General features: G+C 50.4%; 1 protein-coding gene across 8 annotated transcripts in view; it reads left to right on the top strand.

Moving 5' to 3' along the window:
• The first annotated feature begins 1,124 nt into the window (after positions 1–1,124).
• The window catches only part of HIVEP2 (HIVEP zinc finger 2), a 217,591-nt gene continuing 211,026 nt past the window's right edge, over positions 1,125–7,689 (top strand). For 2 of the 8 annotated variants that reach the window (XM_069598561.1, XM_069598554.1), the window contains exon 1: positions 2,273–2,398. The gene's annotated coding sequence lies outside the window, so the exon portion shown is untranslated. Of the gene's footprint in view, positions 2,007–2,272; positions 2,399–7,689 lie in introns of those variants that run through there. The other 6 variants (XM_069598556.1, XM_069598560.1, XM_069598555.1 and 3 more) reach the window with 6 other exon arrangements.

Here is a 7,689-nt window from a genome sequence, read left to right as displayed (position 1 = left end):
AGGAGGCGCTCGGGGCATCCGCCCGGCCCGACGGCCTCTTGCGGCTCTCCGGCCGCCGCGGCCTCCCGGGAACCTCCCCCTCTAGGGTGTACATGAGTCCACACGGGCAGGCTAGCGGCTCGAGGGAGCCCCGGCGTCCCCCGGGGTGTCGCCGGGCCGGGGAGGAAGCCCAGCGTCCCGGCGCCTACTCGCCTGGGATTCCCCCGCCCCATGGCCCCGCTCTCCCCGAGCTGCGTGTGATTTCACTCGCGTCCCTTCGGAGGAAGGGACTCGCGCAGGCTGGGGGCGGCCGCTCGCCCCAGGTCCCAGCTCGGCCCACCAGGAAGCCGGCAGCTGCTCCCTGCGCCGCTGCCCCAGCCGATTTGAATACCCCGGCGGGGCGGGCCGCGTTCCCCGAACTGGGTGCGCCCAGGGCGCCCTGGTGAGTGACCTCAGGGAAGGCAGTTGGGGCTTTTCGGGCGCCAGAAAAGTTCGTGCTTCCGCGGGGGTGGGGGTGGGGGGTGCAAGAAAAGTGCTACTAAAACACTTTGCAAAGCTCCAGAAACGCAGCCAGCAGCTACAGTCTGATTTTGTTTTTCTTGACCGATAACAAATGTGAGTAGCAGAGGCGGGGTGAGGGAAAGGGATCAGAGGATGGAACCGGCCAGAATCGTCCAAGACAATACTCATTATTCTGTAATGCCGTGCGTGTTCAAGACCGGGAACCAGCATCTGGGAAATGGGGAAGATGGGGGTGGGGAGAGGAGGTTTCCATATCCCTATAGGAAATTCTCAGGCTCCGAGAGACGCCCAAGTTTTTTTTCTGCAAGACAAGTAGAGACCAGCCCTCCGGGGGAGATCCCTGATCCGAGCGAGCGAGAGCGCGGCCGCGGTCTTCCCGCCCGGAGCGGCCGCGCGGGGGCCGGACCCTGCCCTAGCGGTCGCCTCCCTGCCCCGTCGCCCCGCGAGCCGCTCAACCCACTCCGCTCGCCGGCTCCAGACTGGTTTTTCTGGTTCAGCCTCCCTCCCTGGGACGCGCTGGGGGATCCGATGACGTCGCTGGCTGAGTCTCTCCCTCTTCCTCCCTCCCTCTCTCCGCCTCTCCCCCCCGCCCGCCCTCGCCGCGCACTCCTCCTAGTAACTTCTGTTCGGGGAGGCGCTGCCAGGAATAACCCGGTGCGTCCACAGACCGGGAGGGGAGGCGGCCGCTGCGGCTCCCGCACGCAGACGGCTGCGGCCCGGGCCTCGCGGCTCCCTCCCGAGCCTCGTGGCCCCTGCCCCGGGCCCATCTCCGTACAGTGTCAGAAAAATAAATAAAAGGAAAGAGGAGCCTGGGCCGGCGGTCGGGATCGCTTCCCTCCCTCCGCACCCGCCCTCCCTCTGTCCTTAAGGAAATGCTACCAGACACCCCCCACCAGACACGCTCAGCCTTGGCGAGGAGCGGCCGCCGCGGCAGCGAGAACAAGGGCACCAGGGGGGTTTCCTCCCCCTCCTCCTCTCCCTCCTCTCCCTCCTCCTTCTCTCCGTCCTCCTCCTCCTCCTTCTTCTCAGCGGTGACTTTCCAGGTGAGCGGCTGCCGCTGCTGCTGTTGCGAGGATCCCCCTCGCCCGCTCGGGCTCGGGCCGCCGCGTCGCGCCCTCCTCCCGCCCCTGTCACCCGGCGGCTGCCGGGAGCTGACAGCCGCCCGAGGGGCTAGCGGCCCGGGGGCGGGCGGCCGGCCGGAGGCGGGCTGGAGGTGAGGGGGTGGAGAGGAGGCGAGCGGGGCGCCGCCGAGCGCTGTCTCTGCCCGCCGGAGGAGGGTCTCCGCAGAAACATCTCCGGTGACTGTGGCACAAGTCTTGGCCAAGTTGTGTCTTGGACGTTGAGGCTCCCGGGAGCCCGGAGCAACTTGGAGGGTCTCCTGGCTCCTTAACCATATTCCTACACGTCTCGACTTTTGGGGGTGCTGGGTGCAGCCTCGGGGTGCGTGGAGGGCGGACCGACCGTTCGGGCGAGCAGAGCGGCGGGAATCTAGGTCCCTCGGCTCGGTAAGTGGCCTCGGCGCGGTGTTTTTTCCTGCCTCCTTTAGCATTGGGAGCTCGTTTCACTTTACACCGTAATCGCCTCCGCCGGACCCCTCTGGCCCCTCCCGGCGCGCGCCCCCGGCTCGGGACCGGCGTCCGGAGGGTGAGGGTCGGAGGGGGCGGGGATGGGGGAGACCTCGGGAGGGGGGGTCGGGCGCGTTGGGAAATGCGGGGAATACCCTGGCCGAGGATCTATGCAGATGAGGGGAGGCTGCTTTGCGTAATGTCCTGGGGGAGGGGGCGGCGCGGGAGCGCTGGAGGCAGGAATGTGCCTGGTTACTAATGAGGGACGTGCACCGGCGCGCACCGCCGGGCCACCGCTGCGGCTGCCGCGGCCGCCGGCCGCCCGTCGTCAGGTAACGGGGGAGGGGGCCGCGCGGCGCGGGCCGGGGCCGGGGGCGGGCGGCGCGAGGGCCGGGCCGCCGGCCTGCGGCCGAGCGAGCGCAGCGGAGGAGCCGGCTGTTGGCATTTCGGCGACTCCTTTCTCCTCCCCAGCGGGGAAGGAAGGAAGGAGAGAAGGAAGGAAGCGAGGAAGGAGGGGACTGTCTCGATGGAAGGTTCAGGCGGAGGCGCCCTCGCCTTGCGGGTGCACCGGCCGCAGAGTGGCTCCCGGCGCGGCGGGCTGGCCGGGGGCGCGCGGGGACCGGTGGGGGCGTCTTGCATGCGTGTTCGCCTGTGCGTCTGCCGGGGGACCGGGAAAGGGACATGTGTGTTTGGGCTGTGCACTGTGGGGAGCTGGGTCTGCGCCTTTATGTCTGTTCCCTGAAGTGGGTGGAACGTTGGCCCGTTCCGGGAATGTTCCATGACGTGGTGCAGCCACAGGAAGGGGGTTAACGAGGGGCTCTCTGCCGCGGCGGCTCTGCCGGCTGCTATCAAAGCAGACGTGCGGCCGCTCCTCCTCCTCTCTCACCTCCCTTCACCCCTCCCCCCCCGGCTTTCCTTTCTGTGCGTCTGGTTCTGGTAGGGGCGAGACAGGAAAACACTGCTGGGGGTGGGGGGGCGGCGGCGTGTGTGTGTGTGGGGGGGTAATGTGTGTGTGTATGTGTGTGTATGTGTGTGTGTGTGGTGTCGTATTTGGTGGGGGAGACTCCAGATCTGCCCTGCCACCCCAGCTGTTATCACAGATCCGTGCGCTTTATACGCATGTGCCTCCCGCGTCCTGTCCGTCTTACATAACACATCCAGTGCAGCAGAGGACACGAGAAAATGCGACCCCAGCCCTCCCAGCCCAAATCGGGCGAAAGGGTAGAAGGTCAGGAAGTGTCCCTCGGTGTTGTCCTTCAGGGACGTTGCTCCGGTGGGGGGAAAGGAGCGGGGGAGGAGGGTTTTCTTCAAGTGACTCCTCTCTGACTTGAAAGCATCTAAGTAGAAAGGACTGCAGGAACTAGTCCTCTCTAATGGGAAAGCTTTTACATGCCACGCCAAGGAGAAGTGGGTATTTTAACCGCAGGAGTGCAGAAGAGAGAGGGTCCTTAATAGAGACACTCGCAGGAAATGGGCAGTCATACGTTCGGGGTAGGGGGCAGTAGGGGTGGCTTCGAGGGGACCGCAGGAATCCCTTGATAGTAGATCGGTTTCACTGGAGGGTTTAGGACACCTGTAATGGTTGAGAATTCGCACAGGAAGCAGAGTGTGCAACTGACATTGCAAAAGCCCTATTCTCTGCACAGTTACTTGGGCCTAAAATGAACATAAAAAGGCTTGTTTCCGGTACTTTCATTATAATGGAAAATTTGAACTGATTTTCCTCCTTCCTTTTTTTGCCGTGTTAAAAATAATTCAGTTGACTTCCAAATTGTTATTGGTACTCTCCCCCACCCCCAAAGGCTCGACCTGGGTAAGGCACGAGAGAACTGTGTTTTTTCTAGCATACCCACAGCCCTGGTCAAGGGCTATTGATTTTTCTCTTCAGTACAGTTGTTTCTTCTGTAGTGCATAATCAAGCCCAGAAATTACTTGAAATATTAATAAGATCCATTTTAATTAAGTTTGCTATGATCTGTCCTCCTAGAAAAAAACAGTTTAACTTTATTAGAAACATTTTCTCTAGTGATATAGTAATGTTTGGTGCTGTTTGTCTTTGAGGAAATCAAGTTATTCAAAATATTTGCACATATGTGTTATATGTACTTAAAGATATATTATATATATCATATATATTAGAATTTGTGAATGTCTTGTGCTTTTTCTCTGTATAACAGTGCCAAAGCAAAAATTTACCCAAGAAGATTGTATAATAAATAGACTGGTTTTGATTTTTAGGATATAGGCCAAATAATTTATCAAGACAGAAATGCCCTCCACTTGAGTAGAAAGGATATCATTTTCATTATTCAGACAAAATTCCTGTGGAACACTAAGAAGTCATGGTACCAGATGAAAACTGTGTATTTTAATTTTGAGGTGAAAGGGATTTACCTGTATCTCTTTAATGACAGTGTGCTTCAAGTGTCATGATCCCTTTTGACCACTAGGTTTGAAATGCAGTATATTTCTTATATATAGGAAAATGTTGTATTAAGTGGTGAAGCTGCTAGAAAATTGTCTGAGTTTCTTGCTTTGAACATCGGTCAGGTATAAAACAAAATCTGCTTGTTGGCATCTATATTTCTGTGATGATGATTGTATTTTATGTGGTTGTCTTTATTAGAGACTGCTTTTATTTATATAAGGGCATTTATGATTAAACCGATGTGAAATTAATTTGGGTGCAATTTGGGGCATGATAATATATTAATGATGCTACAAATTAAGATGTAACTGATTTTCAACTCGTTAGATCCTTGTAGCAGTCTTTGGAAAGATACCATTAGAGTAGATAAAACATGTTTATATGTCTCTTAAACATGGAATGTAAAAGTGAATTTACTGTGTATAATATCACGTAATGAGATCATGTTATTTGACTACATTGAAAGATTAGCCAGCAAAATCTTTTGATTGATCAGGCTCCTTTTACCTAAGATGTGTTGATAAACGTTCTTGTTACTATGAAAACAAAACAAGCAACACGTTTGCAGGTGTTCCTTGTGGAATAATGGTACATGTGTCTGCTTGAGGTTTTGGCACTTTGTCACTATTCAGAAAATCAGGCTGAATCTTTTATGCTGAGTCAATCAAAATAAAGAATCTTTAAGAATTTGTCAATTTTTTTTAAAGCAGGGTTTATTTCAGCAGTAGCAGCTACAAATAACATGTACTCTTTCTGTGTTGGTTTTAGATTTTGAGTTATTAGTACTTAGCTGAAATTAATCAGAAAGCTTCAACATAGGAAAAGTAGTTTTAAAGACCTATAGAAAATGTTATTTGGTGAGGAAAGTGTAATCCATTAAGATGAGGAATATTGATACCTGATGTGGTAAATATTATAATAAGGGGAAAGTGGCTAAGATCAACTGGATGGATGGTTGTGCATCAAACTTATCACCTATGTCTGTTAAACATGATTATCACATTTTGGTTCATAGCCAGCCTCAGCAGTACTCTCTGTAGGTCTATGCACTGGTCCTGTAGGTGGAGAAATGGTTCACAATTTAAATTTCCACCTGAAGCTTCCAGTGATATGCTTCTGGTTAATGTATTTATATATTAATTCATTGTGAATGCATATTTTGGCTAAAACTTGGTATGTAAGTATTGTGCCTTTTAAACTGATATTAGAAAAAGGAGCAGAGGTAGTTTGCTAAGTCAACTCAGTGGACTTCAGATTTCATAAGGAACAGACCATGTGTATGGCTTTGCTGTAATCACAGAGGCAGAGTCTTCATTAATCTTGAGTAAAACTGCAGTGAATCTTAAGTCAATGAGTCAGTCTTCTCAATGTTTGAAGCTGTGGATGAACACAGAGGATGGAGGGAAAATGGGAAAACTTTATGAAAATAATATTGTGCTTGTTTGAAGGAAATTGTGCAAGTCATGTAATTTTCTACCCGTTCCTGGTATTTGATCACAATCAAAAGCATTGCTTTCTATATGCTGTTTATGATAAAGTTAATAAAAAGGGAGGTTATAGATCAGTATTTGTAGCTATGAGATGGCTCTAAGTAATTTGGAAAACTATTTCAGCATTTCATCTATTGCTGTGAAGCAACACCAAGTCTTTATGTACAAAGGGAGGACACAGCTTACTTGATCTGCGAAATCTTTGGTTTCTGAGGTGTATCATGGCTACTAGCATTAATATAAACCTAGGACCGCATACTGTTTTAACCGCTTCATTTAGAATAGAATCAGAACTGCTTGATAATTTGTGTCATTATTGTTCTGGGCCAAATAATGAGCCACTAATCTTAACATATACTTTCATTGCCCATCACTTGACATGTGACATGTATTAACTGTGACATGTGATCTTACAAGTGTCCATAACTTTAGATTTCCTAACAGCTACAAATTTGGAATCTAACCATTTGATGTATTTGAGGAAAGTGCTTGCTTTGGAGAGAAGCAATGAATGAAGGGTTAGGCTCCAAATTTATAGCTTTGGAAAGAAGCAATGAAAGTGATGTTTGTGTGCCTGAAGATAGTTCTGTGCAGAAAGCAGGTGAGGTTTGACCTGCTCTTTTGGTCACAGAATGGTTGGATGTAAAGTCAGGAAGTATTCAGGGACCTCCGGTGTTCTGCGTTGTCACTCACTTAAAATCTTAGCCCTTTCTTTAGAGTATCATGACAGGTACCCTGGTTGTCTTGATCAGTTGCAACTTATTCATCCATTCATTCAACAAGTATTTACTAGGAGTCAGACCTTGTGCTAGATACCAAAGGTATAATGATGAACCAGATCACAAAAGGAACTTGTAATCTGTTGGGGCTGACCGGTCCTAATCATTAGGTCTGTTATAAATGCTATGGAAGAAACATAAAGGCATGTGTAACAAGAGGTCTGTCATCCCTGTCTGGGAGTGAGGAGGCGATCTCTCTGAGGAGGTGATATTTGAGCTGAGACTGCAAACAAATAAGAGGAGAAAAAGATAGATAGGGAGAGGGGAATATCCTTCAGTGAAGGAACAATGCAGATGAACCGAGGTTGGGGGATGTACAGTGTTTTGAAGAGCAAGAAGCAGGCCAGTGTGGCTGGAGGGCAGGTAACAGGAGAGGTAATGCAAGATGAGTTCAGAATATGTGGGCAGGTTGACTACATGAATAATTGTCTTTCTTGGCATAAATGGAGACTGTCCTTGGCAAATCCAGGCATATGATGACCCTGCCATTGGCCATGTTAGAGACTTTCACTGGAGAGGGAATTTGGGAGGCAGGGCCTAGAACCTGGAGCAGGCTTGTGTATAACCTGTGTCTTTTCATAGTACCTCCATATAAATGACTCTCCTGGAAATTTATGATTTTATATGCTGACTTCAGTTTGAGGGGGTTAGTTGTATGAAAACTAACATTTTTCTTTTTTTTAGGAATAAACAGTTTGTTTTATAATATACTTATTTGGGGCTCCAGTTAACTAAATTGGCTGGCATCATTGATTCAGTTAATAAATAACTGCAAATTCAAAAGTCTTTACAAGGTCACTGTGTGAAGTAACCGATTAATCTTTCGAGCTCTGCATGAGCTGGATCTATATGATTCTAAATAGCTACTAAAACATTCATTTTCCCAGATAATTAGTCTACATGTTTGCAAACTTCAGAAATTTTGG

Source organism: Ovis canadensis, chromosome 8 (genome assembly GCF_042477335.2).
Source record: "Ovis canadensis isolate MfBH-ARS-UI-01 breed Bighorn chromosome 8, ARS-UI_OviCan_v2, whole genome shotgun sequence".
NCBI lineage: Eukaryota > Metazoa > Chordata > Mammalia > Artiodactyla > Bovidae > Ovis > Ovis canadensis.
Note: the sequence above shows the minus strand (reverse complement) of the source record. Positions and strands in the feature narration are given on the sequence as shown.